This window comes from Aythya ferina, assembly GCF_964211825.1.
Source record: "Aythya ferina genome assembly, chromosome: 14".
Lineage (NCBI taxonomy): Eukaryota > Metazoa > Chordata > Aves > Anseriformes > Anatidae > Aythya > Aythya ferina.
The window spans coordinates 11,743,845-11,758,099 of NC_140312.1; the positions used below are offsets into that span (position 1 = coordinate 11,743,845).

Below are 14,255 nucleotides of genomic sequence, written 5' to 3' on the forward strand. Positions count from 1 at the left end.
GATGGAGGGAAGGTGTTTTGGGTTTCTTTCCTTTGTTTCTCACTTCTCCAGCTTGTTTGTAATAGGCAATAAATTTTATTATCTCCCTACTCTGAGTCTGTTTTGCCCATCATGATAATTGTTGAGTGAGCTCCCTGTCCTTATCTCAGCCCTTGAGCCCCTTGCATTGTATTTTCTCCTCCTTTCCCTTTGAGGAGGGGGAGTGAGAGAATGGTTGTGGTGGAGCTCAGCTGCCCACCCAAGTAAACCCACCACATTATAATTAAAAAAAAAAAAAAAAAAAAAAAAAAGCAGAAAGCGAATCCTTCACACTTTGGTTTTGTTTTGTTTTTTCTTGTTTGTTTGTTTGCTTTGTTACTAGGTTCTACTTTGTAAGTTTCATTATTTTGGCTATGTCTCATATTTCCCTCTTTCCAAATTCAGCAATGAAGAGGTCAAGATTGAAAAATTCACGTAATAAGGGATCATATCATTATGCATTCCTTTTAAATGCATGTTATTTAAAAATATTTACTCACTGGTGACAATTTCTCAAAGGCTTGAAGTGGTGCATGAAAGAAAAACTTCTTTTATGAAGTCAGACAACATTTTTGTTGCTGTTGTTGGTTTTGCTCTTTTTGTGCTTTATGTTGTGACCTGGTCTAGGAAACTCAGTGAGGACATAGGTATTTGGGAAGTCAGTGAGAGGAAAAAGGAGATGGTGCTCATGGCTTGCAGAGCTTCTGCACAGAAAAGGAGAGTGGAAGAAAAAAAATAGTTGTGGTGAGAGATTTGTCTAAATGAACAGTCTATGAGAATTCCTGAACTGGGGGAATATTTGCAGTTGATGTTACAGAAAGATGGCAGAAAGATGGAGAAAATATGAGGGAAACTGAATAAAATACCCAGTGGGAACCCTTTACCAGTGTTGAAATTTCCCTCCACTCCCTTTTGGGTGGACTTTTGGGGGGATGTGTGGTACTAGGGGAACCTATAGATAGGAACTGAAGTTTCAGGGTGCAAGGCCTTCTACAGCTTCCTCCTGAAACTGCGGGGGGTTCTTCCGTACCATCTTAACACAACACCCCCAGCTTTTGCACCCCAATTTTCCTTTCTACAGCAAGCCCAGCTGGCATTATCTTGTCCAGTTGTTCTTTATTGCCGTAGAGCAAGGAGGAAAGAGGTGGGTTTTTTTGTTTTGTTTTGTTTTGTTTTGTTTCCCCCTGTAATTGCTTAATTCTCTCACTGCACTTAGAAAGGTTGAAATAAAGAAAATGCATCCCTGCACAAAGTATTTTGGGCATAGGGAGCACGGTGAAGGCAAGGAAGTGGAATTATACTGCAAATGTCAGGAGCTATGAAAAATGTAACAGACTTTAATATTCTTCTGCTGTTACTGCTGAGAGTGTCTCTTACCTGCATTCACAGTAAGTGAAATGCCTTTTATTGAGCCCAGCTGCCACTGAGCAGAAAAGATTTCTATGCTTCCTATATTTATTTTAAAGCTACACTGTGGCATGCACTCTGATAATAAATGTTTTTTCTCTACAAACTCTCACTTAGCCTTCAACTTTAAGATTAGTTTATGCCTTTAAGATTAACCCCTGCACCATGCTCCACTGAACTTCAGCCCCAAATGCCCGGCTACTTATACCTTAGAATGGATTTCTGCATTCCAAATTGTAACCACCTGTGATACCTAATGCTAACTGGTGCTGTGCCAGCAACTTGGATGCTGCTCTGAAGATGTAAAACATTAACCACGCATTTCTCTGTAGCTCACTTCCCCACGGGATTACTTTTCAAGGTAAGTGGTTTGTATAAGATCCCTCAGAGACCTGCATTTAGTTTATTCAGTAGTATAAACAACCTGCTGCTTTTGTGTTTCTCTCTGCAGACCAAAGAAAAACCCATTTTACACATTAAAATTGAAAGTAGCATTGCTGAAAGGGCCGTGATGGCTCAGAGCATCTTGTCTAGCTCTGGGAGGGGTCTCACGAGGTGCAAGCAGCCTCTCAACCCGCATCCCCCTCCTGTCTTGAGACCTTCTGCCTGGCGGAGATGGGGTCAGCAGCCTCCATTTCTGCCTGTCTCATTGCCCCTGCCCAAGGCAGGGGCACGGGGGCTGTATTGTTTTTCTTGATGGGCTGCTTAATTTCCCCTTGATAAAGCCATCCCCATGGCTTGGAAAACAGCTCCGGGAGGGTGGATCCTGTCTCCCTGCAACCCAATTAGCGAAACCCTGGGGAGTAACGGGCACGAACCCCAGCCCCCGTCGTTTTACCGGGAGTCGCTCCCTGCCGGCCACCGGCGAGGCGGGGAACCAACTGTGCTGGTGCGGCACAGACAGCAGCGGTGGGAGATAAACGAGCAGCTCCCCCGCGCCGGGATTTGAGCAATCAGGAAATATAATCCGGGCTGGAAAGTGCCCGAGCATCTGCTGGGTTATTAATAAATTGTATGCAATCTGTCCGCGGTGAACCCGGGGCGGAGGGAACCATCTGCTCCCGAGCTGTAGCTCTGATGGGATCTGGGGAATGAAGTCGGCGGGGTGCCTCGCCGCCGCCGGGGGCAGCGGAGCTGGCGGGGCCGCAGGTCCCCAAGCGGGGACGTGGCGGAGGGCGCGGGCTGAGCACCCCGGGGTGCCTGCTCCGCGCACCGCTTTCCTTGGGCCACGGCTAATTGCTCCCCTAGACCTTATTCTTCACGTTTTATTCTGCGCCAGCAGCCGAGGTCCAGCCCGCCGCCGGGTCCCCGTGCCCGTTTGCACCGGGGTATGTGGGGACTCGTGAGGTGCTGCTACAAACGTCGCCATGTGGTTTGCAGAAGGCTGGGGCGCGGAGAGGTTATTGCATGAGCTGTCTCCACAGATTGAGGAGCCAAAATGATAATGCCTGAAGGATGTCTCGGCATCGCCGCGGTCGTCCTGAGGAGGTGGGCTCTGACACGGGATGGGGTGGGCTTCCCCTGGAGCAAGAACCCGGGGCTGCACAGCGCATCCCTAAGATATTGGCACGTGACAAACACTGTCTTCCATTACAGCACTCGGTGCAGCGCTATCCTAAACAAAGGCGAGCTGTGGACAAAGCCTCCAGCGACAAGAGAGATGCAGAAAAAGAGCTGCTGCGGCTGGCCATGCGAAGCCAAACCCTTGCCGGACTCCAGCTCTCGGATCAAGGCACGGCCGCCGCCAGCCTCCGGCGCCTGCCCGGCGCCACTCCGTGCTCACGGTGTCGCTGTCGCCCGCTAGAAGCCGCCGCGGCGCTGCCGGGATATTTCCTGTGCTGGAGGAAGAGCGAAGAGGAAGAAAAAAGCAGATTTTCGTCTGCTCCCCCGCAAACGCTGCGGATCCCCGTTTGGGGGGAAGCCTACCCCGCCGAGGAGGAAGGGCTTAGAAGAGGCGGATTTTCCCCCAGCTCTCCGGCCGGGACCATTGCTCGGTGCCGGAGCGCAGCAGGGCGACAGCGGAAGGCTTTTGGCTGGCCCTGCGACACGTCCTGTCACCGCGCGAGTGACAGGCTGAGCGCCGGCAGCGACCACCCGGCGGCCGGGCACAAAGCAATGGACATCGCCGGCAGCTTCCCTAAAAATGCGGGGAGAGGAAGGCTCTGGATCTGCCAAGGTCCTGAAGACAGAGGCGGAAAGGGACGGATTTGTCGCCCGTTCCCCGCTCTGGGATCCTGGTTGCCGAAGGCGAAGCGCGGAGCAAACCCCGCAGTGCCTCCGGCCCCCGAGCGACCGCTCAGTGCCCGCCGTGCCCCCAGACCGCCGGATGGTTCCTTTCCCCGTGCTTAGGGCACTTCTGGATTTAAACGTTTTCGGTCTCGGGAAGGCTTTGAAACCCGATCTTCGCTTTTCTGGGCCGTGCTCGAGCATCCAGGCTGTGTCAAAGAGGCGTGAGGGACCCGCTCCGCGGGATGCGGCTGTGAGCGCTTTCTTCAGTGCTACTCGACTGCTCCACATCGTTTTCCAGACCGAACCACGAGGCTAATTAGCTCATGTTTGGAATCCTAATATTTTATACAGATCAACATCACTTCCAACCGACACAGACCCTCACCAGTTGACATACTCACGGAAATCAAAAATTTCTTTGTTTACTGGCCCTTCAGGAGGCAACAGGCTCTTCGTCCCGGATCCCCGTCGATGGGGACAGTCACCCTGTGCCGGCTGGTCCGGAGCTGCTGCTCGGCCCTTTCCATCTCGGTGATGGAAAAAGTCCTGGGTCACAGCACCGACTGCCGGAGCTGCGGCTTTTCTCCCTCCTCCAATTCTTCATCTCTTGTCTCAGAGCGTAATTAAAGTCACGCTTTGAGTTCAGTGGGGGCCGCCATAGGGCTCTCCAAATCTCCCTGGAAAAGTCTGTCCGTCTTCACTGACTAAAGGACAGGCAGAGGCGAACCTCCCAGCCAGTCTGAGCTGCTCCAAATCCCTGCCGTTGGGCTGTACTTGCTCTTCTAAAAATCCAGCGCTCACTCCGTGATCTCTGATGATGGATAAACTGAGCTTGGGAGGCCGAGACTCCTGGTTATTTCACACCCCTTTAGCGAGGCAGTCACCCCTTCTGTCTAATGCAGGAGGCTCGGAGAGCAACGCCCAAGCCCTCAGTCAGCCGTCGGGTCCTCAGGGCGAGCAACATTCCTCCCCTGATGCTCAGTCCGTGGCACAGCGCACATTCTGAGACTCAGCAGAGTCGGAAGAGGGAAACTAAGCTGTTAGACAATAGAAACTCCACCAGCTCGAGTGCTTTTTTTGCAGAATCTTCTCAGTTTCTCCCTATGAACTTGGTGGCTTCACATTACAGATACAGGTGTTGTAAAAGGCAAATTAGTTGTGCATCTGTGTTTACAATGCAATGCAATGCTACAGTGCTTGAGGATTTGCCTTAACCTCTGCAGAAGCTGGATTTAATCAGAAAGTGAGAATCCCACGTGGGCTGGATTTGAATAAGCACGAATCTCTTCCAACTTGTAGGTTATCTGGGATAGTTTGTTTCTTTGCTTCCAGAAACATCTTTATCCCTAGCAAAGCTCAGATCTCTGCAATCGTGGGACCATTTATTGGAGCTGCTTGGTGGATATAGAAATTATATAGAAATGATGCAGACGACTACTCATAACACAGGAGGAAGGACACCGTGTCCTCTGTTCTTGGTAGTAATGCATGTTTTCTCTTTAGCAATTGTCTTACCGATTAAAACATGCTACTACGTTTTTTAAAGCAGTCTTTTAGACCTTAGCACAGCTCTAAGATACTTGAAAGTAAACCAGTGCTGTTTTTGCCAACAACGGTATTATATACTCATCCCTATGAATATGGCAGGAAACTATTTGTCCAGAGGCGATCTACTTATTCCAGGTAAGTGGATGAATTTGGCAAGCGGGTAAGCAAGAAAAAATACATATATCCCGCTTAAACACATCTCGTCCTGGATTCACGTGGAATGATCTCGATGGCTTTGTTGATAGACAATCTGTCCCAGCATCTCTTTCTATGCACGAGTCAAGATGCTGATCTCCACCTAAACCCTTACTTCCTTTTACTACACGAAACTGAAACAAACAAACCAAAGACCAACTCTACATTTAGATCTTATTTTCCAGGAATTTCAGCAGTCGGGAACGTGTCTCTGGATTAATTTTGCAAAATCGTGCCTTGTACATTCTTACTCGTGGAATTCCTCTGTTTGATAACAGAGTAACCATCTGCCTTCGCCTGGAAAAGTCAACAAAACACATTTACACTGAACGGGATAGATTTTGTTTCCATCTGCGGTAGTAACAGAGTGAGCCGCAGAAAATACCTAAACTTGAAGAATGGAAAAAAAGGAAAAAACGTGCTGTGTTACATTCTGGGTGTGGCAGAAACGTGTCCATGGGTTTAGGGAGTCGCAGTCCCGGCTGCGGTAGTGTCTGCCAGAGGTCACGATTACCGTTCTCCCTGGGCTGCTCCGCTGGGGAGCAGCGCCGAAGGGAAAGACTTCTTCTTCGGGGGCTGAAAATCCACTGTGCTCCATGTGGAAGGATTTGGGATAGGAAACGTGGTGTCTCTGAGTGACTTCCTCGGGGCGATGAGTCTGTCGTGGGCAGGGATTAAAAAACAACAAAACAAAACAAAACAAAACAAAACAAAACAAAAAAAAAAAAAAAAACAGTAAAGGTGCTAAGACGCAGGAGGAAGAAGCATTCATCTTTTGCCTTTTGAGTTTCAACCGAATAAAGGCAAGACGGCATAAACCAAATACAGCGGGCATCAAGGACTGGATGCGGATCTGGACTCGAGACATGATTGCTGTTCCTAGAAAGCCTGACTACCTTCAGCGGTGGATTTCCGCATGCGTCTGCGAGAAGCCGGAGAGCAGAGAGGTCAGCAGGCACAGCCGTGGTCAGTGCTCCTGAACCAAGTTCTGTGTGCGGGATCTGCAGGGATAAGGCAGCGACTTGCCCCCGGCTTTAGCGCGGCTGCTGCCGGTGCGCGAGGCAGGTGACGGCGGATGCAAAGTTGGGCAGAGAAGAGCTATGTAGGCAGGTGGTGGGCTTTGCCCTGGAGCTTCAGAGGGTGGTCAAGAATCCTCTCAGTGCAGCGCACCGGGCTTTGCCGGGGACTGGGAGTGGGTACCGAGGGGTGACACTGAGCCGCCAGCGGCAGCATCCCGCCCCGCCGGCGTGCCTGCAGAAGACGGCGAGCACGAACGGCGAAGATACCCTTAAAAGCAGAAAATTTCAGCCCTGTCTCGTCTGAAGGAAGGATCTCGCCGGTAACACGACTCTTCCGCTTTCTCCCAAGGGACTGCAGCATCCACGCGTAATGTGCTTGTCTCCTCTCCCTTCTGCTCTCCTATGGCCCCCACTCCGAGAGGTTTAGAACTAGCGCTTGTGAGAGTTTGCTCTCACCTCGTGTCTCCTTTCCTTTGAGCGTTTCACAGCAAGGTTACTACGACCCTGCACTGTCAGCAGAGCGGGCAGGAAACGGGGAATCTCCCCCGGGAAGGAGCTGTCGCAGAACCTCACAGTTCCCACTGAAGGAAGCCGTGGAGAGGACCCAGCGACCGCGAGTGGAAGAAGGGGATCTGTTTCCCTGTTTCGACTTCGCCCCCTGCTCACAGTCCTTGTAAGAGTTACTCGATCAGTCTGAGAATCCGCTTCCGGGTGTTTTGTCTACAAGAGAGGTTTAGATTTATTTGGTTGTAAAGTATGAATAGAACGGCATTAAATAGAGCATGTTTTCAGAAACACTTCATTTAGACCTCAAGGTTTCTAACAGGAACACCGATCACGGTGATTTTGGGAGCTGTCAAATACATTCAGCACATTTCAGGGCATAATAGTGTCACTTGGAAAAGAACTGTGAATGATTAGTTAGCGTCACATTGTAAAGAAAACTATATGCACTTCTTCTGAACTAGTACAGTGAAAAGCGTTGCAGGTGAGTACTCGGCAACAACCTCAAACAGAAGTGCGTGGAATGGAAAATGGCAAAACCGGAGCTAATTAAGGGCGATATGCAGAGCACGGTAAGAGGCAATACCTACAGACTGCCACATGATGCCGCTCTGACATAATAAACGCATGATGAAAAAGGGGGAGGATGAGGGGAACACCTTCCGGTACCCGTGAGAAATAACGCAGATGACAGAAAGAGCTGCAAGGAAGAGGACGCGCAGCCATTGCAAGAAGATCCTGATACCGAGTGCAGCCAGAAACGATAAATATACACATCAGTAACTACATGGTGGAGAGAAGAGGAAATTGGTGACAGCAATGGGCGTTTGCAGACCAGCACGGCTGAGGTGGGGGCCTGTGGTGCGGGTGCTGGTGCTGCAGGCGGCCTGGGCGCTGGGCGGCGGGCAGGTGCGCTACTCGGTGCCGGAGGAAGCCAAGGGCGGCACGGTGGTGGGGCGGCTGGCGCAGGACCTGGGCCTGGAGGCGGGCGAGGCGGAGGCGCGGCGGCTGCGGCTGGTGGCGCAGGGCCGGCGGGCGAGCGTGGAGGTGAGCGGGGCGAGCGGGGCGCTGGTGGTGAGCTCGCGGCTGGACCGGGAGGAGCTGTGCGGGAAGAGCGCGCCCTGCGCCCTGCGCCTGGAGGTGCTGCTGGAGCGGCCGCTGCGCGTCTTCCACGTGGAGGTGGAGGTCACCGACATCAACGACAATGCCCCGATCTTCCCCGCCTCTCTGGTAAACCTCAGTTTACCGGAAAACTCGCCTCCCGATTCCCGCTTCCCGCTGGAGGGCGCTTCGGATGCGGACATCGGAGCCAACGCGCAGCTCTCCTATACCCTCAGCCCCAGCGAGCACTTCGCTTTGGACGTGAAATCTTCAGATGAAAATATGAAGTCGCTGTTCCTGGTGCTGACGAAAGGTCTGGACCGCGAGTCGTCGGCTGAGCACCGTCTGGTGCTGACGGCGATTGACGGGGGCAGGCCGGCACTGACAGGCACGGTGGAGCTGTTGGTGTTGGTGCTGGATGCGAACGACAACGCGCCCCAGTTCAACCAGTCCGTGTATAGAGTGCGGCTGCCGGAGAACGCGACAGAGGGAACGTTGGTGGCTCAAGTGGGAGCCACCGACCCGGACGAGGGAATTAATCACGACTTGTCTTTCAGCATCGTGAGTTTAGTTCCTGCTACCAAGAGAGATGTCTTTAGCATTGATCCGCAAACGGGGGAGATCCGTCTGCGGGGACCTTTGGACTTTGAAGAAGTGCGCTTTTATGAATTACAAATCGCGGCGAGAGACAAGGGCGTTCCGCCTTTATCAGGGCACTGCAGCGTGATGCTGGAGGTGCTGGACGTGAACGACAACGCGCCCGAGGTGTGGGTGACGTCGCTGTCGGTGCCGGTGCCCGAGGACGCGTCGGTGGGGACGGTGGTGGCGCTGCTGAGCGTGTCGGACCGGGACTCGGGGGCGAACGGGCGGGTGCGCTGCGCGGTGTGGCCGCCGGCGCCGTTCGGGCTGGTGGCGACGTTCGCGGGCTCGTACTCGCTGGTGCTGCGGGAGGCGCTGGACCGGGAGCGGGTGTCGGAGTACGAGGTGGAGGTGCGGGCGGAGGACGGCGGGGCGCCGCCGCTGCGCGCCAGCCGCGGGCTGCGGGTGCCGGTGTCGGACGTGAACGACAACGCGCCGGCGTTCGCGCAGGCCGTGTACACGGTGCTGGCGCGGGAGAACAACGCGGCGGGCGCGGAGCTGGCGCGGCTGTGGGCGCGGGACCCGGACGAGGCGGGCAACGGGCGCGTGAGCTACTCGGTGGCGGAGGGCGGCGCGGGGTCGGGGTCGGGGTCGGGGTGGCGTCCGGCGTCGAGCTACGTGTCGGTGGACGCGGAGAGCGGGCGGCTGTGGGCGCTGCGGCCCCTGGACTACGAGGAGCTGCAGGTGCTGCAGTTCGAGGTGCGTGCGGTGGACGCGGGCGAGCCGCCGCTGTGCGGCAACGCCACGGTGCAGCTGTTCGTGGTGGACGAGAACGACAACGCGCCGGCGCTGCTCCCGCCTGCCGGCGGCGGGCCGGGGCCCTGGGCTGCGGGCGAGGCGTCGGCGCCGGGGTCGGCGCCGGGGTCGCTGTGGGCGTGGGCGGCGTGGGGGGCGCCGGCGGGGCAGGTGGTGGCGAAGATCCGCGCGGTGGACGCGGACTCGGGCTACAACGCGTGGCTGCGCTACGAGCTGTGGGAGCCGCGGGGCAAGGGCCCGTTCCGCGTGGGGCTGTACAGCGGCGAGGTGAGCACGGCGCGGGCGCTGGAGGAGGCGGACGGCCCGCGGCAGAGGCTGCTGATCGTGGTGCGGGACCACGGGGAGCCGTCGCGCTCGGCCACGGCCACGCTGAGCGTGTCGCTGGTGGAGGGCGCCGAGGCGGCGCTGTCAGCATCGTCGTCGTCGGGGGCGGGGCTGCGGCCGGCGGCGGGCGCGGAGGGCGGCGCGGCGGCGGCGGCGGCGGCGGCGGCGACGAACGTGTGGCTGGTGGTGGCCATCTGCGCGGTGTCGAGCCTGTTCCTGCTGGCGGTGGTGCTGTACGGGGCGTCGCGCTGGGCGCCGCGGGCGGCCGTGCTGGCGGGGCCCGGGCCGGCGACGCTGGTGTGCGCCAGCGAGGTGGGCAGCTGGTCGTACTCGCAGCGCCAGAGCCGGAGCCTGTGCGTGGCGGACGGCGCGGGCAAGAGCGACCTGATGGTTTTCAGCCCCAACTGCCCGCCGCCGCCCGGCCCCGCGGCAGAAAACGGTTCTGCCGAGAAGGGACCTTCGCTCTCCCCGTACTCCTCAGGCACGGTAGGTTGCCCCTTGTTGTTGTTTTTTTTTTTTTTTTTTTTTTTTTTTCCCCACTTCTTCTGTTTTGTTTTCCAATGATATTTCACGGTACGTAGGTCATTGAAAAGATGTGGATGTGGAAGTAATTTTACTTGGATTTTCCTCACAACATGGTCTCTGCAAATCTTCTTGGTTACTGGTGTGTAGCATTTCTGTTTGAGACTGATGAAGGACTGTAGTCCAGGAAGGACCAACATGGTCTGGTTGTGACTGTGCACCCAGTACTATTGAAAGCTCAGTAAGTAGCTGAATGCTACGTCTACTGTAGTTGTTCTTTTGTTTTCTTCAGGGCTATTCTGGAAACCTATGTGTAGTTGGAAAAGCAGAACAATCTTGGCCTCATGTATTCGGATAAGTGATGCTGTGAAGTCCTCTATCCATGCAGGATGCTGCAAAGCTCTTGTACTGTCTGACACCGATGGCATGATGTTTGTGTCTCACTCCTTCCCCAACAGGGTTGTCATCTCTCAGAATGAAGTCAATACCCATTGATGTTAGCTGTCATTACATCTCTGTTTGAAAGAGGCACACTGGCCAATTTTGATGTTCTTTCAGTGAATCTGCAAGATGGTCCCTGTGCAAATGGGACCATTGGCAGGGTTTTGCAGGTTTCAGATCTGTCATTGCTGGGAAGGGTGTGTGAAAGTTGGAGTGAGCATTGTGTTGGGAAGGGAAAGTGTGTCACCTGGCAGAGGTGAATGTGGCAATGACACTGAATGGGACCTGGCCTTATTCTGAAGTGAACCGTGACCTTTGTGGGGAAGTCCCACTGCCTCAGGAAAAAGGAAATCAATAGTCTGCATTGCATGCCATAAGAGAATGAGGAGAGATGTCTACTTGTGTTGAAAACACACATTCGAGAAAGGGGGACCAAGGGTGCCTAAAGTGAATCCGTGAGCAGAGTGGTCTCAGAGTGTTCCTGGGCAAGACCCTTTTCCAGGCTTGAAGTGACATGATTTGAAGGTCCTGCCTATCTTGAGAAGAAAATCAGTGGTGATTGTGCTTAGAGGTTTCATGACATGGGTTCCATGAATGTTGCTTCTTACTGGTATGCAGTATTTCCACCTGAGATTTCTGAAGGACTGGTGATATGAACAGTGGTGGTGGTCCTGTAGGCACTACTCTTTCTCATTCAGTTCATACTTGAAACCTGTGTAGCAAAAATGGTTTTATAGTTTGTTTGTTATTTGATGGGTGGGGTGGTAATCTGCTAATCATGGTTTTTGAGATTCTCCGTCTGCGTTAGCATGCATCCAAGTGCTCCTCAATCCTGGTTTGGAAATTCTGTCGTAGATATCTGATTTCACAGGGTGAAGGATAGAGTATACCAGAGGACTACATGGAGAAGAAGCCTGGCACACTGTGCTCTTCAGCCAGGAGCCTCTCCGAATTCCCATAAATTCAGCTGTGAGCTCTTTCTGAGGATGAGAGGCAGTGTGTTATTCATGCTTCCACATGCCTTCCTTGTTCTGTGTTTCGAGTCTTTGCCTGGTATTTTCCCTGCGGATCCCCTTCTTGCCTGTGGATGAAGCTTGAGTAAGTTGAGAGCATGGCAGCATGGTTTATGTAGAATGGAACCTCAGGGGCCTCCAGTCAAGTGACTGGAGACAGCAAGGCCATATATGAAGAACGATGAGCTTCCTCAGGGTCCTGTGCAATAAAGTTCTGCTTGTTCTCACTCCCTGTTGTTGTGATGTTTCTGCTTGTGAAGGTATCTTCATGGGCACCTTTAATCATGTCTGTCTGAAGGTGGAGTGTTGTTGGTCAGGCAGGAGCTTTTCCCACTACTGATGATTCTTCCCGAGTTGTCAAAATGTCACTGCAGTCTTCCCTCTGGTTGTATTCTTGAGATAGACAGGAAGAAGTGCTGTCTGTATTCTCAATGTTGTCCAGAGCTTGTGTTTCAATGAAGTGGACTGGAATACTATAGTTTTCATCTCTCCTGCAATGAAAATGTCCGACTCCCTACTCTACTGTTTTTCGTCTCCCATATTGGAATTCCGTTGGTAACAGTGGATGAGATGTAGTCTGTTGAGTTGTGGCTGCTGACTGAGGGCAGACACTTGTGTAGTTGGCCGTGTGTGTGTTGGTGCTGTTTTTTGCACTGTTCAGAGTGGAGGTTGTTGTTGAGAGAATGTCATTGGCTTTCAGGTCTGCCTCTTGCTTCCCATGTGATAGGATCTTAAGGTACCTCATGTTGAAGGTGGCACATGGATGTCTGTGGTTTCCTTGCTGAGAGCAGGATGAACACTGCAGTTAGATGAGGCTGGTGAGGGCCTCATCCTGTGAAGGTCTGTGTGTCTCCAAGGAAGGCAATTTGTGTCAATTCCTGGCCTGATGTTCCAGGGCCTCGCCAGGTTCTACGTAGAGTTTTGTTTTTGTCTGTCCACTTGGTTTTCCTTCATCTCACTGTTCTGTACTATAGTCCAGCTTTTTCAGTGATCTGTCAGATGACCTTTGACTCCTGTGTTCCTGAGCATGAGGAGTGTCTGCTCCAGCAGAAGCTGCTGTAAATGTTGTTCATTGGGCCAGCTTTCTCCATTTCCATCTGAGATTTCTGAGCCAGTTTAATGCCTTTAGAGTGCCGTTTGTGCATCCTTGCTGTGGCGGGAGCAGGGAAGGCTGTGCAGAGGGTGATGTTCAGAGCTGGGTTTGGAGCTGGATTCTTTTGGTGGGGTGGAACAACATCCATCAGGTGTTGTGGCGGTAGTTTTGCAAGGAGCATGGAGTGTGGGTGGGCATTTGGCAATGGGCAGGATGGTGTTGAGTAGGAAAAGAGCCATGTGTGTGGGAAACGGAGATGCTGGATGGAAGCTGGAGTGTGGCCTTTGCCAAGAATGGAGAGGAGAGGAAGAAGCGATCACTGTCTTCATGTTGTTGGCAAAGCTCGTGTTTTGCTGAAGTGGGAATGGGATCCTTTGGTTTTCTTCTCTCCTACATGGTAGCTTCCTGTGTGATAGCTCCATGTCAGGAAGCACAGTGCACTCTCCCATGATTGGGGATCTTTTGCTAAACTTGATGATTTCTGTTCAGTCCAGCTTCCCTAGAAATCACTGAAAACTTTAAATGAAATTTTCCCTTTTATACAAATTCTCCATCCACAAGTCTATTCCTTTTTCTGAGCAAGCAACCACTGATGCTACTGGTAAGTTATTCATATGCAAAAAATATTTATTTGAGAGACAGATGTATGTTTTTTTTACTGTTTAGTTGTGTTCCCGTTATGTTGGATGGACTGACCAGTTCCTGGGGAATGCCTGTATGATTGGAACCTTCAGACAAGCATGTTGGTACCAATGGGGAGAACAGTTTCTCCCATGTGCAAGAGTCCCTTCCCCTGGTGTCTGCCTGGTATCAGAAATGTTGGACATTTCTAAGGAGACATGATGGGGTGCATGTAATCTTTGTGCATTTGACTTCCCCAGTCTGTGCTCTTGCATAGTTGGCCTTGGTCAAGATGGTGCGTCTCTTGTAGCATGGCTCATTCTAAAACATGAACATTGGTATGGGAGCAGTGCGTGGTGTCTAATGACTTCCAAGGTGTTACGTATCTGAAGGAAAATTTCCATCCATCTTCCCCAGAAATCTCTGATAGCTTTTAAAGAAATTGTGCTTTAGAAGCCATTCTCCTGTCATAGAAACTCTTCTTTTTCTAAGCAAGCAAGCACTGATCCTATAGGTAAGTGGCTCGTACTCCGAGAAGATGTTTTCAAGAGAGCTATACAAGATTTCTGCTATTCAACAGCAATAAGTTCGTGTTGGATGGATGGAATCTAGCCTAGGTTTGGAGGCTGTAGGCTGTAGGTTTGGAGCAGCAGAGTCCTGTTGCCTGATCTCATTCCTTTCCCTTTTCTTCGCAGCTCAGTGTGAGCAGGTGGCCAGAAAGACATGTAAAGGAGGGATCATACTGTATTTCTCTGTGGGGGAGGGGGGTGTTGGTGGTCAAGGTATTTTTTTTCAGAGAAAAAGCAGTGGTGTTACCTTTGTGGA

General features: G+C 52.5%; 1 pseudogene across 1 annotated transcript; it reads left to right on the top strand.

The window, feature by feature from the left end:
- Nucleotides 1-7,000: 7,000 nt before the first annotated feature.
- LOC311444622 (protocadherin alpha-2 pseudogene) lies at nt 7,001-10,312 on the top strand (annotated as a pseudogene). Its single transcript has one exon. The product of its transcript is annotated as a protocadherin alpha-2 pseudogene (transcript).
- The last annotated feature ends 3,943 nt before the right edge of the window (nt 10,313-14,255 follow it).